The 22,384-nt window shown below is 39.6% G+C and overlaps 1 long non-coding RNA gene across 1 annotated transcript; it reads right to left on the bottom strand.

Annotated features, from left to right (window-relative positions):
* Positions 1–638: 638 nt before the first annotated feature.
* LOC122640892 lies at positions 639–22,110 on the bottom strand. The gene is made up of 3 exons (XR_006329772.1): positions 22,100–22,110; positions 19,161–19,163; positions 639–839 (listed from the first exon to the last, which is right to left on the bottom strand). It is a non-coding gene; the product is annotated as an uncharacterized LOC122640892 (long non-coding RNA).
* Between the last annotated feature and the right edge of the window lie 274 nt (positions 22,111–22,384).

Here is a 22,384-nt window from a genome sequence, read left to right as displayed (position 1 = left end):
AATGCAATCTGGGTGATTATAGACGGGTTGACTAAAGCGGGTCATTTCATTCCCATTAGAATAAACTATTCTATGGAAAAGCTCGCCCAACTATACATTGAGAATATAGTCCGCTTACATGTGGCGTACCTGTCAACATCGTATCTGATAGAGATCCCCGATTCACCTCAGGATTTTGGAAGAATCTATAACAGGCACAGGGATCTCAACTAAATCTCAGCACGGCTTTCCATCCGTAGACGGACGGACAGTCCGAAAAACTAATCCAGGCTCTGGAGGATATGCTTAGAGCCTGTATATTGGAAATGAACGACAATTGGGATGCCCATATACCCTTGGTGGAATTTGCATACAATAATGGCAACCACTCCACCATTGGCATGGCACCATATGAAGCTCTTTATGGTCGGAAATGCTGGACCCTGTTGTATTGGGACGAAGTCGGAGAACGAAAGTATCTTGAGCCCGAAATGACATAGGCAAGCTGCAAGAAGGTGTGGATATATAGGAATCCAAATCTGCCGAATCACTCATGTTATGATCTTCTACATCCTAGGTCTCCTTGTTCCGTCATCTGGCTTATGTTCTTCATGTAGCATTCAGACCGAATGACTCTATGAATTTACGTCGATACTTCCACATATTACGGGTAATGTAGGAGACATCTTTATTTTTCCCCCGGGGGATCTTTAGAATTACCATTGCTTAGCTTTCAATTTGCCTCTAACCATCAAATGAAATGTGAATAACCCATCCTCCTCTCTTTGAAACAAGGGGCGCTTCCGGTTCTGTCGGTGCTTCAAACAATTTTGTTTTGTCTTCTCCATATTACTATATCTCTAGAGTCAATAATTTGATATGAGGAACTACTAAACTCAATCACTTGCTACCATTACTCTTCAGTTTTCTGTTGAGGTCTATCCCGTAGAGAATTAGAGAAAAGATTAAAGCGGCCCAATCAAGACAGAAGAGTTATGCCAACAATCGAAGGAAGAACATAGAATTTGGGGTCGAAGAGAAAGTATTCCTTCGAGTGTCTCCAACAAAGGGATTGCTACATTTCAACAAGAAGGGCAAACTAAGCCCAAGATTCATTAGTCCTTACGAACTCCTCAACAGAGTGGGACCCGTAGCGTATCGACTGGCATTACCACCATCCTTGCAAGGCGACCATGATGTTTTCCATGTGTCGATGCTAAGGAAGTACATCAACAACTCCGCACATGTGCTCTCTGCTGAACCTAAACAATTGGATGCGGATATGACCTATGAAGAACAGCCTACTGAGATATTGGATAGAAAAGAACATAACCTCCGTAATCGCATGGTCGCATTTGTCAAGGTTCGATGGGGAAACTACCCCATAGAGGAAGCATCGTGGGAACGCGAAGAGAAAATGCAGGAAAAGTATCCCCAACTATTTGAGCTACAAGGTAAGCCAATTTTGAGGATGAAATTTTTGTAAGGTGGGGAGAAATGTCAAGCCCGCCCCTAACCGGCTGGAAAATTTTAAATGAAGGACAAGGACCTTTGGCCAGACATCCAAACACCCTGTGGAGTATCACTCCAGTAGTTGAACCTCCAAGGATGTCCTCCTACATACCTGCCAGAAGATGGATTGCAGCCCTATGCAGTTGCACTGCCCACAGCATAATATACTGCATAAACCCAAGGTACTCTCTCTCCTATCCATAAATGTGGGGCCCACACCTGTAAAGATGTGTATTAGACCCTGAGTGAGGTGTTGGTGTAAAGCCCAAGCCCTTGTGCAAGCACAGAGCATTTACAGCTTTGCTATATTCTCTGGGTGATGCACTCGGCGATTGACCCAATCGCCCAGTGAATCTTCCAGAGTGGTTGAATGGTGTATTTTGGACTCCAGACATGTGGGGACCACCCATACAAACCATGGACACCCTCTAGGGGTAGATGAGAATTTTAGGAACCATTACCTACCCTTGGACCCCTGTAGACCCCACCTGAGTTGCCAGAATGGCTCAGAATCAGTTTAAAAACACATTCTTGGAATAGGGGACTGGCAGCCAAACAGGCCTTAAATAAGGCTGGCCTATAAATAGGTAGGCCCAGCCCAAAATTAGAACCTTTACACTATTCCAATCGTGGAGGGAGAGAAAGGAGAGGGAAAAGAGAAGGAAAAGAGAGAGAAGGAGAAGAAGTGGAAGGAAGGAGGGAAATCACTCCTTGCATCCGGCCTCTGTTCCTGCAGCCCAGATCAACCTCAGGTATATATGTCCTTACCTCCTTATGCTGTTGTTCCCTATATTCTCTTATGAATCTCTGCTCTGTGGAGGTGAAACTAGCTAAGGAAGGCCCAGAACACCTGGGGGCTGCCTTGTGTTGCCTCAGATCTAACATGCAAACTTGTTGCATGTAAGATCTGAGCATATTTTGTATGATTTACCTGCTGTTTTACATCCGAGACTGAGATCAGTCTCTGTGCCGAACTACACTACCCAGTTGCACCCAGAACAGGCAGTCTGGGCTTAGATATGAGCATACAATCTACTCCTTGCCTAGCTCTGTGTAGGAACAGCTTCCAACTATGATATTATACGTGGAATCATCCTTGCATGCAACCCAAATCGTGGCTTTGAGCAGGAACACAGCTGGGCTACTGTTCTTTGAGCTGTCTGGACAGCTCCTGGCTTTCAAATGGTGGAACCAAGCTATGATCCATGAGGACTATTGGATTCCACTCCTCATGGGGTCCCTAACCAACCTACATGCATTTAGGATCAACCCTAGCACTTCCCATGTAGAAAAATCCAAGAAAAAGGGCCTGTTCACGCCTCAAACAGGCTCTGGGCGATGCACCGGGCGATTAGCCCAATCGCCCAGAGATGGAAAGTGGGCTGTACTACTGTCCTATCTTTGTGGGCCTTCACCAATGGGCCATACACAGTGTAAGGAGGTGGTAAATGACCAAAATACGCCTCTTCACATCTGTTCAATGTTATCCATACCTTGGGTACCCAAGTGGGCCCCATAGGGCCTAGTAACCATGCCAAGGATGGTCCAGCTGAACTGCTGACCTAGGAACTATTTTGTATGACTATGAAGACCATGTACAACTAATTACACTGATAAATACCAGATCTGACCCTGATCCACATCTCTAGATGATACACCGAGACATGGACCCGAGAGCCCAGTGCAAGACCCGAAGAATTCCAAGTGACGCCAGACTGAACACCGAGTCAGATCAGTGAGTCTAGACCAACACTAGGTTATCCAAAACAGTTTTGAATATTAAAATAACACATTTTTTATTTATTACATTAGGGTTTGATCCCATGCTCGAGGTGCATAACCAGACACCGGTCGGAACTGAACCAACAACTGAACTAGTAGGATCAGACCAAGGTGAGTGAAATGTCATCGTATTTGTAAATGTAGCATAACTAATATGCTGAAATGAATTATAACATAATGGAATTGTGTTGTATATTTAATTCATTAAATCTTGAAGTTTGGAAACAACAATGTGTTGACTGCTGGAATCTATGGTTGAATATTGTATGCTGTATGTGATTGTTAGACTAAATGTCGTAGTTGGCTTGAAAATAAGGCCTGTTGTAGCTCGTAGAATGGGATACGGTTGACACCACCTGACTCATACGATGCCATATAGACATATTGGGCTAGAGTTTCATCATCCGTGCTGCGCACCCTTGCCAACAGGGGTTAAGGTGCTGGATGCCTGTGAGAGTGACCATATGAATGAGAAAAGAAAGGAAAAGAAAAGAAAAGAAAGAAATGTGATTGCACCGAAAAGGTGATTATAGGCTATAAGCTAGAGAAAAGAAAAGAAATTAAAAAGGATGGATGCCTCATAGGTTAATCACAGAGGGCTGGTCGGGCTGACCTTGGTGAAAGCTGCGGGAGCTGACTGGTCCTCTTCGACAACTTAATGGGTGTATCGCGGGAAGGGGTTAAAAGCCCACACCAGGGATACATGTATTGGGGATTGTAGTAGCACTAACTTGCCTTAGTTTGTGATGATAGGTGGCTAATTAAATAAAATGAACTACACTTTATCTAGGATCCATATGGTTGAGATTGCATGTGCATGTATGATGATGTTATCATTCATGGGCTCAATGGAGCTCACACTCTATTATATATAGTTTTCTGTTAGATGATCTTGCAGGTAGATGTCGCTGTGGCGGGGAGACTTATTACCCGAAGGAGAGCCATGGTGGTTATGACTATATTGGTGTGGACTCGAACGAAGGTCATACTATTGGTGCGTATGTTCTCGGTGGTAGCTGAGGATGACCCGTGAAGGGTGTTGTCGCTGACTTTTTGTCTTGGGGATTCCTTTTTGTTTTTTACGGAGTTTTCCCCGTTTCTACTTTTTAGCTTTCTTGTTTTTGAGGCTCGAGTTACCTTACCCTGTATATATTTCTTTTGTATATGGTACTGGTAGATACTGTTGTTTTCTCTGTGGGAGTGAGTGAGGGAATGACCAGACATAGTATTGTACATATTATCATTTTCTGTACTGCTATGCTTTTCAAATGTTAATATAAATATTGTTTTTCCGCAGCACTCTGAGTTTTACATGATGTATTATGGTGGATGTGTGTCTGTGAATGGATTAACTGCTTCTAGATCCGTGGAATTCGACGGATTGCTGTCATGCAATTTGGGTCACCTACCTAATCTTCCCAGGGGATGGTTTGGGGTGTGACAGTGACCATCTAGGTTTGGACCCGAGGGAGGTTATCCCTCTTGATCGGGTGATCAGGGTGACCCATGACGATGATCCTCGAGGGATGGGCAACTTACTATTCTAACCTTAGGGATTCTTTTGGGTAGGTAGGATTTGCTACTAACTCCCTTCTTTTGTATAGCTTTATCGGGCTTATGTTGGTAGCCTTTTTGTTATTTTGTAAAGTTGGCTAAAATTGTAGTGACTGTAAAACAAGTGGAGGAATGGAACAAGAAAACAATGTTTGTATATATTTTGACTTTTAATGATAAGCTTTAGCTTTCACAGCACTCTGTATTTATTTTATTATCCATTGTCATGGGTATGTGTGTTTGTGAGTTATATTAACTGCTTCTGGATTCTGGAGATTTGGCGGATGTTGTTATACATTCCGAGTCACTTGCCCAATCTTCCTAGGGAGTGGTTTGGGGCGTGACAGTAGAGCCTTATGTCCATGTAAGATTCCTCATCCAGTTCCATTAAGGTTCATAACTGTAGCCTTTCCCTTTAAGTTTCCTCAGGGATTATACTCGTAGGCTTCATCATCAAGTTTTCTCAGGGAGCATAGTTGTGGACTTCATCATTAAGTTTCCAAAGGGTTCATACCTATAGGCTTCAGCATCAAATTTCCCTAGGGTTCGTACCCTAGGTTGTATATACGACTATGAGGAGATTGAGCTTGTGTGGCTTCATCAACACCTTCCAGCCTCCTTATTCCAGCCTCCTTATTGACTAGCTGGTTATGTTTATACATGGATTCCACAACTTTTGGATAATTTAAAGCAAGGTCGGAACTTCTGGGTATCCAGTCCCTCCAACATATGCATGACCAATCTAATCGCAGGCCTCCTTGCCGAACCGGTAGGATTGAGGTATTGTCGTTTTTGTCTATCAAAAATAGCGTTGTAGTTCACTATCTACATAGGAGAGGATTCCTCTGGTATCGAGTTCTTCCAACATAAGTATAATTGATCCAATTATAGGTCTTCTAACATGAGCTGGACTATCAACCAGTGAAACTGGGGACAACACCAATTCTGCCTATCAGAGATAGAATTGTAGTTTACTATCCACATGGGAGGAATTTTCGACCATGGAAGTCATATGGCATCTTTTACCGATGAAGATTTTATTTGGTCCGCCCAAATTTACCCAGAAGATACCTCGAACAATGTGGTTCAATTCTTCATTGTTCCTCAAAATTTCAATCATAGCCACTGTATTTAGGTCCGTATCGGCCAATCAATAGGCCAAGTTGACAAATTATGAGCTTCTAGCATAGTACGCATAATCATTGTTGATTCCAACAAAATTCTACACTTAAATGGCCTTGGTCGACACATTCAACTCGAGTCGATGTCGACAAAGTGTTAACTGACTTAGTTGTTTCTGTAGACACAGCCCCTTTCGTTGTCGATTTCTATAGACTTGGAACTTGAAGAGTCCGGTGACTCTATATTTTTTGTTTCCCCTTGTTTTTATGCTTAGACCCCGCCAATTCGAGGGAAACAACTCTCCATCTCCCCTCTAAGCTCTTAAAGATTTTGGAACCCCAAAATTCATCTCTTAAAACTCCTTCCATTTCCCTCGATGTAGAATCAAGACAATGGGAAAAGGGCCGTCCAAGCAGAGGAAGATCCTCCTATTCAACCCCGGGCTTTTTGTACTTCATACAGGATGCCCGCGTGTCCGTTGCCAAACCTCCGACGCAAGAGGAGCCAAATTTGACCGAGGATCTATCATTGACTATGACCATCAACGAGACTATCAACGCTTCGTGGTATTTCCACGCGTGTTTGAATCTCCCTAAACTTTCATTGATTATCATTTAGCTTCGATTATGAAATTTTTATCTTTTTCCTTTTTGAGATGATTCATTCTTATGGTTCATTGTTTGTCGATCATGTATGACCCCCCACCCTGGAAGCACCTGTAATGCCCTGGTTTACCTGAATAAATGTTATGCCTACTAGGATTCACCGTGTTTAGATTGTCTTGAATAAAATATGTCAGATATCCCCTATCTTGATGTCTTCACCACATGCACTGCCCACCTTGGGTTGGATTCACATTTTCCTCTTGTTTGATGACTCACTGAGGATATATGATCCATTCCATATTGTCGTATGTGAATACCCATTTTATCGTATTTCTCTTAATTTTTTTGCATGGCTTGATATCCTTGTATGAATACTTTCAGAAGAAAACTAAGAAGTTCAAGAAGTACGGTTCCCGAAAGTGTGTGTGAGGGTGGTATGATTCCCTTCGTGAGGTTGTGAAGCGGTGGGTCATGGGGCCGACTTTGAGGAGCTGGTCCTTCGACCCTGACCTAGTCTAGGCTCTGTTGGAGTGGCGGTAGCTTACCACCCATACATTTCACCCCCAAATAATTCCTCCGTATACACACTGGTTTTAGGATATATGACACTGGAAGAAGGAGACAAACACCTTCGGAGTCGTTGAGATTGACCAGCAAGCCCGATGGTTTTTTTTTTTCTATATTTTCTTGGCAACACTTTGTTCAGCTCTAGTGGGCTGGTAGGTGGTCTATTAGCAACACCTAAGCCCAAACCTCTGGAACCCACCTTAAAAGGACAGACAAGATATGTTGTAAGTGCCTCAACCCAAGAGGGGTAATTGGATACCATACTTAAACTTTCTCTCTGTCTTTCCTTTTTATTTTATTATTTTTGAGCCTACTAATCTTGTGTGTTCCTTTGCTTTGTAGGTCAACTGGCAGCGTTTGGTCAGCTTGACAAGTTGTCACGTCTGCAGAACGCTTAGATCTAGTAGGGTCTATGACACCAGATCTAATTGGGATCCGTGCAAGTTAAACTAAACAATCATATTTAATCATATAATGCATGGATCAAAACATTCCTTTGAGTCATAAACTCATCTACTTAAAAAGGTAGCCATTTAAAGATCCACAAGCGTCAACCATTCATAACAGCGGAAACATACATGGGTTAGGGGTATAAACTCAAATCCATAAAAAACTTAGAGTTAAACATCCAAAATCCCCATAAAACCCATATCTTGGGTAGTAACAATGTTGGTACCTATTACAATCATCCATATAATTCTTTCAAAACTTTCATCAATAAATGTCTAAGCATCTATCAAACGACCTTGGCTAAAATGGAATAATAGACAGGTCTTCTTCTTCAGTCAAAGCAATCCTCTTGGATCACTATTCCTTTCCCTTTGCCACTTGCTCCTTGATCTGTAAAAATATTAACAATAATAGAATGAGATTTACAGCTCAATGAGCAAGATAAATAGTCATGCATATCTATATATGTTCATAATCCATCATCACTTCTAGGGCATTCATACATTATGCATCATTCATGACCATTCTTTAATCACACATAAGTTGCTCATTCCATTCATAGTCCTAGTCTCAATTGTTCATTGGGTTTGGTATTCCATCATGCCGTGTATGTCTTGGCTCAAGCCTCAATGCCTCTTAAGCAAATGTGTCGAGATATGTTTTGGCTTTGGTTTCAATACCTTTAAGCACTTGAGCTAGGATATGTCTCAACCACAACCTCAATGCCTCCCATGACACCTTAGTTTACCATACCTTTGTTGATTAACGGTAGACACATTTCATATCATTAACGCATTTGCCCATCACATTACAATATACTCATAGTTGCATATGTAATCTGGATACGATACATTATTCCATTCCATAGTTCATTCCTATGTAGGCATACAATCATTCATTCATAGTATTATGATAAACATGTGAGATATTCAAAGTGTCAACATTATAACATTAAACTTCGCATTTAGAATCTCACATATAGTCTATCAATCAAATAATCCATTCATTGTAACTATCCACAATACACATAACATTCATCATTCATCACCTCAAATGCATAGTCTATAACTAGCATGTCCTACCATAATTGAGTATCGTTACTCACCTACCGAGCGCTCCCAAATCTTCCAATTTTAAATCAATCTTTGAGTGGCCCTAAGGGTCACCAAAACATCAAATCAATATATGATTTTTGGTGTCCAAAGAATGACCAATTAAAGGAACAAATCCATGCAAAGACTTTTCCAAAAAGCCAAAAATTATTTTTCGGGACCATTCTGCCAAGGGTACCAGTCAACCGGTTGGTTCTCTGCTTGTAGGGACCGGTCGTCTGGTCCATGGGGCAGTGAAGTCCGAAAGTGCTGAAACTTTATGGGGTTCTTCCCCAAAGTTGGAGGTTTCAATTCCAACCCTCAAAGCTCGAATTCCAGAATTGAAAACCATCAAATTAAGCTTCCAAAACATTCTAAATTGCTCAATCAACTCAAGATAGACCAAACAATAAAACCAAAATAGGTATACCTTCTTCTCCATTGAAAATCCCCCAAATTCTAGGGTTCTTCACCTCAATCCTCAATCAAATCAGGAAAACTCTTTAATCCATTATCATTCTAGCTTCCGAACAACATAAACAAGACATTCAAACCATCACTAGCATGAAACATCACTTGGTTTCAAAACCAAATCACGTCCAAGCTCTCTTACAGTGAAAACTTCCCAAAAACCTTCCAAAAATAGAAATAATTCTTCCTAATTTACAATGCCTATCACAACAAAAAAGAAATCTCTAAGATATGCTATTAAAACATCAATCTAAGAGACTCAAACACGAAATAGCTACCTAAGAAGAATCCACATGAAAAATCCATGTTCCAATACCTCAAAATCTCTTGTAGAACTTCACCTCTTCAATCCATCACTCCATTGATTAAATCTTCAATCCTAAGCCTTTAATCCATTGATTCCAGCTTGTTTCCTCTTCTTCAAGTCATTTCTCCCTCTTTTCACTCTCTTTCTCTATTTTGGTAAGGTTGAGAAGAAACCTAGTTATGAGAAATAACCTCTCCATAAAGATAACTTATACCCAAGGGCAAACTTGTAAATACTAGGACTTCTCAAAATAATACCCATAAAACCAATCCAAAAGTCTTTACCCTAAGCCTTCCAACCAATAGTGAATCACTTAAAGGTATCAAGTTAGGGTCTTTCCCATTATACCCTTGGTTCTCTAGCCTAATGTTGAACTAGACCAAAATAACTTTAAATGAGACAAGACATGAACCAATCATTAAACCATCATATAAACCAATATCATAGGTGAACCCAAACAATATAAATAACATATACCTAGATCACCTACACATATCTTCCATCATTAACCTTAATGTATGAAATACAACCATAGGATATAAAATTACATAATAGTCTGTATCGTAGAATCTTAGGCTATAAAATAACATAAATATCCATATAGGACCATCAATTACACATGCCCAAAAATCAATATAAATCATGTAAAATCATAAATACAGGGAGCTCTTACCAATTCTCAATAACATCACACGGTACCTATGGATCGGTCCCCACCTGTCCAGTCCAGTCATTCTTTGAAATCAACAATAATCAAAGATGAAATTGGCAGTTCTAGGATCAGGGTATTACATCCTCCCCTCCTTAAAAAAATTTTGTCCTCGAAATTGACGTACCTTGATGATCAAACAATTGGAAAAACTTTGCTCGTATATCGGACTCAAGCTCCCACGATGCTTCTTGACTTGTATGATTCCTCCAAAGGACTTTCACCAATGGGACGGCTCGATTTTGTAGCACTTTATCCTTTCGGTCTAGAATCTCCACTGGTTCTTTCACATAAGACAAATCTTCCTTCAACTATAGCGGTGGATAATTCAAAACATGCGAAGAATCACCGACATATCTCTTTAAATGGATACATGAAAAATATCAAGGATATTGGACAACTCTGGTGGCAAAGCAAGCATGTATGCCACTGGTCAACCCTTTCAAGAATCTCAAAGGGTCCTACATACCTTAGACTCAACTTTCCTTTCTTCCTGAATCTTATAATTCCTTTCATTGGAGCTACCTTCAAAAATACCTTGTCGCCTTCTTCAAATTTTAGGGGCTTCCTTCTCAAATCTGCATAACTCTTCTGCCTACTCTGGGCAGCTTTCATTCTTTTATGTATCAAATCCACCTTTTCACTAATTTGTTGCACAAGGTCTGGCCCCAAAATCTGCCTCTCTCCTACCTTAGTCTAGCAAATAGGTGAGTGGCACTTCCTTCCATAGAGTGCTACATAGGGTGCCATCTCGTGGATTGATAACTGTTGTTTTATGCGAATTCTATTAATGCCAAATGGTCACTCCAATTTCCTTTGAAGTCAATCATGCATGCTCTCAACATATCTTCTAAAATCTGGATGGTCCTTTTAGACTGACCATCAGTTTGAGGATGGAATGCCGTGCTGAAATACAACTAAGTACGTAAGGTCTTTTGTAAACTCTTCTAAAAATGAGAGGTAAATCTTGGATCTCTGTCTGAAACAATAGAAACTAGTACTCCATGCAACCTCACTATCTCCGTCATATAAAGCTCTGTTAATCCTGATGGGGAGAAAATGGGCTGACTTTGACAATCTTTCAACAATCACCCAAACTGCATCATAACCTTGTGGAGTCTTAGGCAAAGCTGTAATGAAATCCATAGTAATCCTCTCCCACTTCCATTTAGGTAATGAGTATGGTTGCAACAGACTTGAAGGTCGCTGGTGCTCAACTTTAAATTGCTGACATGTCAAGAACTTCTGTACAAACGCCGCTATCACCCTCTTCATGTTGTTCCACCAATAGACTTTCTTAAGCTTGTGATACATCTTAGTACCACCTGGGTGAATGGTGTATGGGCTGCAGTGTGCTTTATTCATCAATATCTTCTTTAGTTCACTATCATTGGGTACACACAGACGGTTCCTAAATCTTAGGGATCCATCATCATCAATGTGAAAATCTGCCCACTTACCTTCACCAATCTCCTTCTTTACCTTTCCAAGGAATTGGTCCTTGAACTTCTCTTACTTAATCCTTTCATTGATGGACGGTTGCACTTGTAAACTAGCTAACATCCCCGTAGCATTGGGTAGTACAACCTCCAAATTCAGCTTCCTAGTATATTCTATAATGTGAGGCTGGTTATTCAAAAGGGCTACTATATAACCTTGTGATTTTTTGCATAGGGCATCTGCTATAACATTTGCCTTACCGGGATGATAATTAATACTGCAGTCATAATTTCAAACTCTTGTGATCTATAAAGATTTCACATCTCTCACCATACAAATAATGCCTCCATATCTTAAGTGCAAAAATCACTGCCGCTAACTCCAAATCATGAGTGGGGTAGTTCTATTCATGCAACTTCAGCTATCTAGAAGCAAAAGCCACCACCTTGCCATGTTGCATAAGCATACAACCCAATCCTTTCCTTGAGGCATCACTGTAGATAACAAAACCCCATGATTCTATAGGAATAGCCAAAACCGGGGTTGTTACAAGCTTGTGGGAAGCTCCTCTCACATTCCTCAGACCATATGAAGCAAACTTCCTTCCTTGTTAACTGGGTCAATGGAATAGCAATACTGGAGAATCCTTTAATAAACCGTCTGTAGTAACCGGCTAGACCCAAAATGCTCCTTATTTCTATAACATTTGACGATCTTGCCCAATCCATTACAACTTGTACCTTCCCTGGATCCACTATTATGCCTTCCTTTGATATCACATGGCCTAAGAAAATGACTCTGTCGAGCCAGAACTCACACTTCTTGAATTTTGCAAACAACTTCTCTTTCCTCAAAGTTTGCAAAACTACCCTTAGATGTTCCTCACGTTCCTCTTCACTCTTAAAATAAACTAAGATATCAACTGTGAACACAATTACGTATTGGTCCAACACATCATGGAACACTCTATTCATTAGGTCCATAAATGTTGTCGGTGCATTTGTCAACCCAAAAGGCATGACAAGAAACTCATAATGGTCGTACCGTGTCCGAAACGCCGTATTTGGAATTTCTTCCTCTCTAACCTTCAATTGATGGTACCATGATCGAAGGTCAATCTTGAAAAAGCCATTAGCTCCCTGCAATTGGTCAAATAGGTTATCGATACGGGGTAAAGGGTACTTGTTCTTTATAGTCATCTTATTTAATTCCCGATAATTGATGCACATCCTCATTGTACCATTCTTCTTCTTTACAAACGGCACTGGAGCTCCCCACGGGGAAACACTTGGTCTTATAAAACCCTTGTCCAGTAGCTCTTGTAATTGCTCTTTCAATTCATTTAGCTCAATACCGAACTCCACCTCTCTATCTGAAGGTATTCCTTGCAAATTCTCCGGAAAAACATCAATAAAATCACACCACAGGCACATCAGTTATCACAATATCCTTAGTTGTGGCATCATGAACTGCCGCCAAGAATCCTTAAATTCCTTGCCTTAGTAACTTCTTAGCTTGCAAGGCAAAAATCATCATTGATGGTGGTGCTCCTATCTTTACTTCCAAGAATATGAATTCCGGTTCTCCAATCAGTCAAAGTACCACCAACTTCTCATAATAGAAAACACTGGCACGGTAAGCTGCCAACCAATCCATCCCTAGTATTACATCAAAGTTCTTCATGTCTAATTACACTAGGTTGGCCTCAAGTCTCTTTCCATCTAGATCTATAGTACATGACTCATAGATCAAACCTGTCTCTAAAACATGTCTAGAAGGTGTAGAAATACACAACTGACAATACATACACTTAGGTTCCACATTCATCTTTCTGGCAAATTCATATAAACAAAGGACTGAATAGAGCCCGAATCAAATAAGACATAAGCAGGCATACTAGAAATATTCAACATACCTGTCAACATTAACATTAGACATGGAACATAACATCAATCATACATTATGTCCTATATAAATCATAACATATAAGATAACAATTAACTAAAGGGAGAAAACTATACGTGCCACCACTGAAGGTGAGACCTCAACATCCTTGGTGGTCATGGTATAAACTCTATCAGGAGTCTTCTGCTTCTAGTTCTCCACAGCTTTCTTGCCAATCCCATCATTCTTCTCAAGCCTTTGGTAACCACCTCCAACCTTACACTCTCTAGCATAGTGTCCACTCTTACCACACTTGAAACAATTAGTGGTTCCCATCAAGCATTCTCCCTTATGGCTCTTGCCACACTTGGGACATTCTACCTTAGGTCCTTTCTCTTGAAATTTCTTCTTATGGTTCTTAGCCCACTTCCCCTTGAAGTTGTTGGGTTTGAACTTCTTCTTTGGTGCTTGAGCCTGAAGTTGGGTGTTCCCTTTGTCAGTTGCCTCATAAATTTGGGCCTTCTACAAGACCTCAGTATCGATTTTTAGCTGAAAGGTAGCCACTGCTTTCCTAATTTCAGGCCCCAAGCCTTGCTCAAACTGATCAGCCCTCAATTCCTCAATAGCCACCATGTGTGGAGCATACTTGGACAGCTCCTCAAACTTCCTTTCATATGCCATAACAGATTGGCTTCCTTGGGTGAGTTGTTTAAACTACATCATCTTTTGTTTCCTCACACCAGGAGGAAAGTACTTGTTGTCATAAGCCACTTTGAAATCCTCCCACATGATGACCTTTCCCTCAGCTCCCAAAATAGTCTTTGTCATTTGCTATCATTGATCGGCCTCTCCTCGAAGCATAAAGATAGCACATATCACTTTTGGGGCATTTAAGCACATCATTACTTCAAATAAATTCTCCATCTCAAGGATCCATGTAGTAGAAGTTGATGGGTCCATGCTTACACCCTTAAATGGAGTAGGGTATAACTTCTGAAAATCCTTTAGCACATTCATATTAGTGGCTGCTGGGATGACTTGCACACCACTACCACTTCCTGTGCCTGTACCAATAGCCCCTGTCAATGGTGTTGCATCTTATGTAGGCACTTGGTCAGGTATTTCATCCTCTTGTGCAAGCGTTGCAGCCTTCTGGCTCCTAGTTCTCCTTCTTGGAGGCATCACCTGATCATTAAAATCATTTCATTTTAAAATCTAATCAAAGATCCAAACCATCAGTACTTAGAGAGTAAACTCTAAAGTCCTATGCCAACAGGTTACAAGTCTACAGAACTCTTAAACTCTTCTCTGATACCAAGTCTTGTCACACCCCCAGAATGCTTCTAGGGAGGGGCCCATGACAACGGATCTAGTTGGGGTCCGTGCAAGTTAAACTAAACAATCACATTTATTCATATAACACATGGATCAAAACATTCCTTTGAGTCATAAACTAATCTACCTAAAAAGGTAGCCATTCAAAGATCCACAAGCGTCAACCATTCATAACAGTGGAAACATACATGGGTTAGGGGTATAAACTCAAATCCATAATAAACTTAGAGTTAACCATTCAAAATCCCCATAAAACCTATATCTTGGGTAGTAACACTGTTGGTACCTACTTAAAGTTATTTACAGTCATCCACATAATTCTTTCAAAACTTTCATCAATAAATGTCTAAGCATTTATCAAACGACCTTGGCTAAAATGGAATAATAGACAGGTCCTCTTCTTCAGTCAGAGCAATCCGTTTGAGTCACTATTACTTTTCCTTTGCCACTTGCTCCTTGATCTATAAAAACATTAACAATAATGGAATGAGGTTTACAACCCAATGAACAAGATACCCAATCATGCATATCTATATATGTTCAAAATCCATCATCACTTCTAGGGCATTTATATACTATGCATCATACATGACCATTCTTTAATCACGCATAAGTTACCCATTCCATTCACAGTCCTAGTCTTAATTGTTTATTAGGTTTGGTATTCCATCATGTCGGGTGGTGTCTTGGCTCAAGCCTCCGTGCCTCTTAAGCAAAAGTGTCACGTTATGTCTTGGCTTTAGTTTCAATACCTTTAAGCAGCTGGGATATATCTTAACCACAACCTTAATGCCTCCCATGACACCATAGTTTACCATACCATTGTTGATTAACATTAGGAACATTTCATATCATTAACGCATTTACACATCACATAAGAATATATTGATAATTACATATGTAATGTGGATACAATACATTCTTCCATTCCATAGTTCATTCCTATGTAGGCATACAATCATTCATTCATAGTATTATGATAAACATGTGAGATATTCAAAGTGTCAAATTATAACATTAAACTTAGCATTTGGAATCTCACATATAGTCTATCAATCAAATAATCCATTCATTGTAACTATACACAACACACATAGCATTCATCATTCATCACCTCAAATGCATAGTCTATAGCTAGCATGTCCTCCCATAATTGAGTATCGTTACTCACCTACCAAGCGATCCCAAATCTTCCAACTTTAAATCAATCTTTGAGTGGCCCTAAGGGTCACCAATATATCAAATCAATATATGGTTTTTGGTGTCTAAAGATTGACTAATTAAAGGAACAAAGCAATGCAAAGACTTTTCCAAAAAGCCAAAAATTATTTTTTGGAACCATTCTGCCAAGGGTACTGGTTGACCGGTTGGTTTTTTGCCTTTAGGGACTGGTCATCTGGTCCATGGGGCAGTGAAGTCCAAAATTACTGAAACTTCATGGGGTACTTCCCCAAAGTTGGGGGTTACAATTCCAACCCTCCAAGCTCGAATTTCATAATAAAAAACCATCAAATTAAGCTTCTAAAATATTCTAAATTGCTCAATCAACTCACAAAAGATCAAAAAATGAAACCAAAATGGGTATACCTTCTTCTCCAATGAAAACCCCCCAAATTCTAGGGTTCTTCACCTCAATCCTCAATCAAATTAGAAAAACTCTTCAATCCATTATCATTCTAGCTTCCGAACAACATAAATAAGACATTCAAACCATCAATAGCATGAACCATTACTTGGTTTCAAAACCAAATCACTTCCAAGCTCTTTTACCATGAAAACTTCCCTAAAACCTTCCAAAAATGAAAATAACTCTTCCTAACTTGCAATACCTATCACAACAACAAACAAATCTCTAAGATAAGCTATTAAAACATCAATCTATGAGACTTAAACATAAAATAGCTACCTAAGAAGAATCCACATGAAAAATCCATGTTCCAATACCTCAAAATCTCTTGTAGAACTTCACCTCTTCAATCCATCACTCCATTGATTAAATCTTCAATTCTAAGCCTTTAATCAATTGATTCCAACTTGTTTCCTCCTCTTCAAGCCATTTTTCTCTCTTTTCACTCTCTTTCTCTATTTTGGTAAGATTGAGAAGAAACCTAGCTATGAGAAATAACCTCTCCTTAAAGATAACTTATATCCAAGGGTAAACTTGTAAATACTAGGACTTCTCAAAAAAATACCCATAAAACCAATCCAAAAGTCTTTATCCTAAGCCTTCCAACCAATAGTGAATCAATTAAAGGTATCAAGTTAGAGTCTTTCCCATTATACCCTTGGTTCTCTACCCTAATGTTGAACTAGACGAAAATAACTTAAAATGAACTAAGACATGAACCAATCATTGAACCATCATATAAACCAATATTATAAGTGAACCCAAACAATATAAATAACATATACCTAGGTCACCTACACATATCTTCCATCATTAACCTTAGTGTATGAAAATGCAACCATATTATATAAAATTACATAATAGTCTATAAAATAGAATCATGGGCTATAAAATAACATAAATGTCCATATAAGACCATCAAGCACACATTTGCCTAAAAATCAATATAAATCATGTAAAATCATAAAAACAAGAAAATCTTACCAATTCTCAATAACATCACACCTATGGATCGGTCCCCAGCCGTCTAGTCCCGTCATTCTGTGAAATCAACAATAATCAAAGATTAAATTGGCAGTTCTAGGATCGAGATTTTACACAAGTAGACTAGAGAATGCATGAAGGCTTGTCAAGCACTGCCTTCTTTTCTTTAGCCCCACTAGATATGCCTGGTACCTCATGGAGAGGGCATACATGCAGTGGCCTGGGGTAGAGAGGTCATGCATCCACTTTTGGCCTCCACATTTGGCATTGGAACCCAAAAAGGATTATATGAGGTGGTATCTCAAAGGTCTTTATGTCCAGTACGTCCATCATCGAGCCCAACTCAGGGAATCGATATCCCGAATTATAGTGAAGGAGCATGTCTGCATGGATTGACTGTTGTTGGCCGTCGAGTAATTCCTTTCCCCTATTTCCTTATTACTTTCTTATCTCTCTCCCCTTCTAATGATATGACTCGAGTCTTTGGATGGAAGACACATGTCATAGCCCCTACACTCGTCGTCGAGTATCCTTGTGGCCATGACTATGTAAGTATCACTATCTTTTGCCTTGTCTGCTTTAATCTTTCATAACTAACATGTCTCTCCTTTGCAGATTCCTAACCATAGTTATGAAAACCTATTGAGGATGGTGAGCTTAAAGGAGCTCTTTTCTGTTGCCGAGGAGAAGATTTCCCATCTGGTAGGCTATATCACCTAATTCTATCTTCGTTTTCCAAAAGGTCAATAAGGTGCTAACATGTGAAATTCCATTACATCCTATTGGTGACATCATTTTTCGTTATTCTCTTGTACATAACTAGTTTTTTTTTTTTTAGTTGGCATCAATTTATTGAAACAAGGGAAAAGAAGACGGGTGGGGTTATACAAACCCCACCAGAGGCTACAAATAACAACCAATCCTCTCATATAATCAACCACAAAACTTAGATGTACCATTTGGTAACTAAAAATAGATTTCTCCTCGAGCATGGGCCTTCGAGGAGAGAAGCCTTGCATATTTATTGAACATCAATCATAATATCTCAAACTATCAATGATTTAGGCCTGATTCTATTTTGAAAAAGTCTTAGATTTCTCTCCTTCCACATTTCATTAATAGCTAAGCAAAAGCCAACTTACCAATCAAACCTATGGGGTTCCCTCCAAATTCCTTTCCACCCTCTAAGCCTCTGACAATAAAAGTAAAACCAAATGGAGGTGGAGCAAAGGCTTCCAATGTCGTTCCAAATTTTAATGGTAAAGGGAAATTTAAAGAAAAAGTTGGTTCCATGATTCAAGATCCTCCCAACAAAAACAACACGGTAAGATATGGACCTTTCTTTTGAGAAGCTAATCCACAGTTTAGAGGGCATCGACTAAACATCTCCCAGTGAAAAATGATGGCTTGGGAATAATGAAACGAAAACATATTCCTACCGACCATCCCAGCCTAGGATCATTCTACCATCCAAATTATCCTGTCATGATCCCCGCTGTTCAAATTCCTAACTGGAGAAAGAGTATCCCACACATCAAGAATGTCCTCTGAAATTGTGGGAATATGATGCCACTCACCATTTCTTAAGATTGTATTCGCAAAAGTCATACGATCCGAGCCAATACCATTCCCATTCCACGTTAATCTAGTTGCTACCCCTACTTGTTTCATTGAGCTCGCTTAAATGTGCACATTATAAGTGTTAAGGAGTACACCAAGAGGATGCCAAGTGTCTAGCCACAATCTAGTCTTAAGGCCATTGTCGATATTAAACTGCACACACAATTTATCAACGCGTTCTCAATTTGTTGACCTACCTTTGCTAACCCATCAAAGGTAGTCAATGGCTGAGCAAAGAAGAATTGGGCGTACTGAGGTTGCATATGTATAAGACCAAATCCATTCGATTTCTAGAAAGGATTACTAATTAATCCTTAACTTTTCGAGGAATCCTCCATTAATGGTTGTGAATGATTGATTTTTTTCAATCTTTTCTACCTTGGTTCCGTAGCAGGAAGTTAGAAAGATTGAGAAATAGAACCATTTGAATTTGATTTGTTCTCAATAGCCAACGAGTGAACTGAGTTTTTCGTACCACTGTATCTGACGAGCCTACCAAGCCAAGAATGACGATTAGAACAACTCCTTCGATTAGGCCTCTTGCCGAAGAGTAAATATCCGACGAGCTGGGTGATGAAAAGTTTGATAAACAATAGCACGAACTCTCATTCTTTTACCTTCTTTCACGGGAAAGTTGACCAACTTCTTGGGTAGCTCTCCATCATTCTTTGGTTGAGTGGCATGTATTTCCATGTTGCTCCTTTTTCCAATTATGAAGCATGGCTACCAACATGCACTCTCCGGATTTCCCGTTCTTGCGCTCCAAGTATCATATGTCTAATAGGATTTTGGATTCCTATTTTACATGTGATATCGTTTCAGCATGAAGATTATTCTTTCCTTTTATATAGGATTTAATTAGTATTTTATTTAATCTCAAACTCTTATATTTCCTACTTGTAATCCAAATGATTAATATCAATATTAAATACTGTGTGCTTCTCCTCCTCTTTGACAGCACGACAGAAACTTCAATTTCATATGGTATCACAACCTTCCTTCTTTTGGCTCCAGCGAGCCTAATCGACCTAGGTTCTAGAACTCTATACTAAGTTTTCTTTGCAACTGGATTTCATTATCTGATTTTGCTGCTCAACTAGTTAATATCTACTCGATTTTCTCACCTTACTGAACTCCAAGCAATTTCAGCTCTACCGAGATTCTGCAGATCAATTTTTATTTTAGGTTTTTCTAGGTTGTCTTGCAACCATTCACGATTCACCAGGCTTCAACATTGAGATTGAATCTGTTGCATCTCTGTATTGAGTGTATATTGTGGCCCCTCTCATTTTTCACATGTGCAATTGAATATTGTCACATGTGATATGGATCTCTACCAAGCATTGCAAGAAATATTCAGAATCTTTAACATATGGTAACCCAATATCTCATGTAATGGTAACCCAATATCTCATGTGATCTTTCCTTGTAAAATCAGTTAGCTCTCTCACTCTAGGAACTATTAAGTATTTGAAAAGAACTATCAATATAGGATTGTGGTACCCAATGCACAATGATTTTGAGTTACATAGTTTTTCTGACACTGACTTTGCTAGTTGTCATATTGATCGTAAGAGCACAAGTGGTACTTGCCATTTTCTTGGATCATGTCTCATTTCTTGGTTTAGCAAGAAACAAAACTGTGTGGCACTCTCCACTACCGAGGTTGCATACATTGCAGCTGGCAGGTGTTGTGCCCAAATCCTTTGGATGCGTCAGACTCTTCATGATTATGAAATATCATTCAATCCTTCCAAAATCCTTTGTGACAGTACCAGTGCCATCAATCTGAGCAAAAATCCTATTATTCACTCAAGAGCAAAGCACATAGATATTCGCCATCACTTTCTTCGAGACACTGTCCAGAAGGGTGAAGTAGTCCTCGAGTATATTGATACTGAAAAGCAAGTCGCTGACATCTTCACCAAACCTTTGTCTGAAGAATGATTTTGTACTCTTCGACGTGAATTAGGTATGTGTAAACCTTTTGAATGAGTCAAAATTCCTTGAGCAAGCCCAAATAGGTCTTCCGATCAATTACTAGGCCAGATTAGCTTAAAACATAGGTTTTAGGTCATCCGATCGACCGGATGGTCAAAACCGCTCGACCGGATCGTGGACAGAATTGTTTTTAAATCATTTCGTGGGTCATTTGGCTCATTTCTATTTTGCCCAAACCCTTTTCTCTTCTCTCCAAAAACCCTCTCTTGAGTTTCTAGGGCAAAATCTTCCAAAATTCTTGAAGATTATTGCTCTATTAGTGATCCAATCTCACTTTCACCTTTAAGTTTTTCCTTCTTTTGCTCCAAAAACCCCTTTTAAAACCCTCATTCTCTAAAACCCTTGCTCTTTATGGCTTCCAAAGGAGAATCTTCAAAGAAGAGGACGACACTTGCTTCAAAGAAGGATTCCTTTTATGGAAACTTGTTTATCTCTAAAGAAGCTTCAATTTGGTGGAAACAATTTCAACTCAAGAAACTCATCAGGGAAAGATTAGTAAGTGTTACCCGACTCAATGATATTCTTCCTTATGAAATCAACAATTTCTTTGAAATGTTGTGTTGGGACTCTATTCTATATCCCCAAGAGAAAGCCTACACTAAGCTTTTCTAACTATTCTACTGCAACCTCCAAGTTGTTGGTGTTGAAGGTGACTACACCATCACCTCTCTAGTTAAGAAAAAATATATCTTTTTCGATACTATGGAACTTGCCCAAATAATTGGAGTTGATGATTCTAGAGAATAAAAGTATCTCCTTACCAAAACCTCTCCCGAAGGTTTCATGAATGTTCATGAGGTTTACGGTGCAATCTTCAAAAATTACTTAGGTGAATCCAAAGGTCTCATTGCCATTTATCTTGGAGATATCTCTAAGGTTGTCAATCTAATTATCACTTACAATATTCTCTCTATTGGTGGACATAGAGATGTCATCACTCGATTTCAAGCCTATCTAATTTGGTGCATAGCTAACACCCATCAAATCTGTCTTCCCTATGTCATCATGAAAACCATGCTATTGAAAGGGACTCCAAGGCTGGCCTCCCCTATAGTCGACTATTGACTATAATCTTCAAGCATTTTGAAGTTGATCTCTCTGATGAAGTCCCATTCACCAATCCAAGTGCCATTGATGCTTCCACTTTGAAGAAGATGGCAATTCCTACTGGTGCATCCGATCCTCCTCCTCCTCCTCCCAGTCAAGCTAGGCACAAGCAAGCCTCTACATCCATAATTGACTACGAAGATGATGATGATGATGCTAGTGAAGATGAAGACTATGTGACAAGGGCTGAATTTGCTGCTTATCAAGAGCAGATCGACTCTCGCCTCCAGGGGTTTG

Source organism: Telopea speciosissima, chromosome 9, assembly GCF_018873765.1.
Source record: "Telopea speciosissima isolate NSW1024214 ecotype Mountain lineage chromosome 9, Tspe_v1, whole genome shotgun sequence".
NCBI classification, from domain to species: domain Eukaryota; kingdom Viridiplantae; phylum Streptophyta; class Magnoliopsida; order Proteales; family Proteaceae; genus Telopea; species Telopea speciosissima.
The sequence above is the reverse complement of the archived record's forward strand: the minus strand, read 5'-3'. Positions and strand labels throughout refer to the sequence as shown.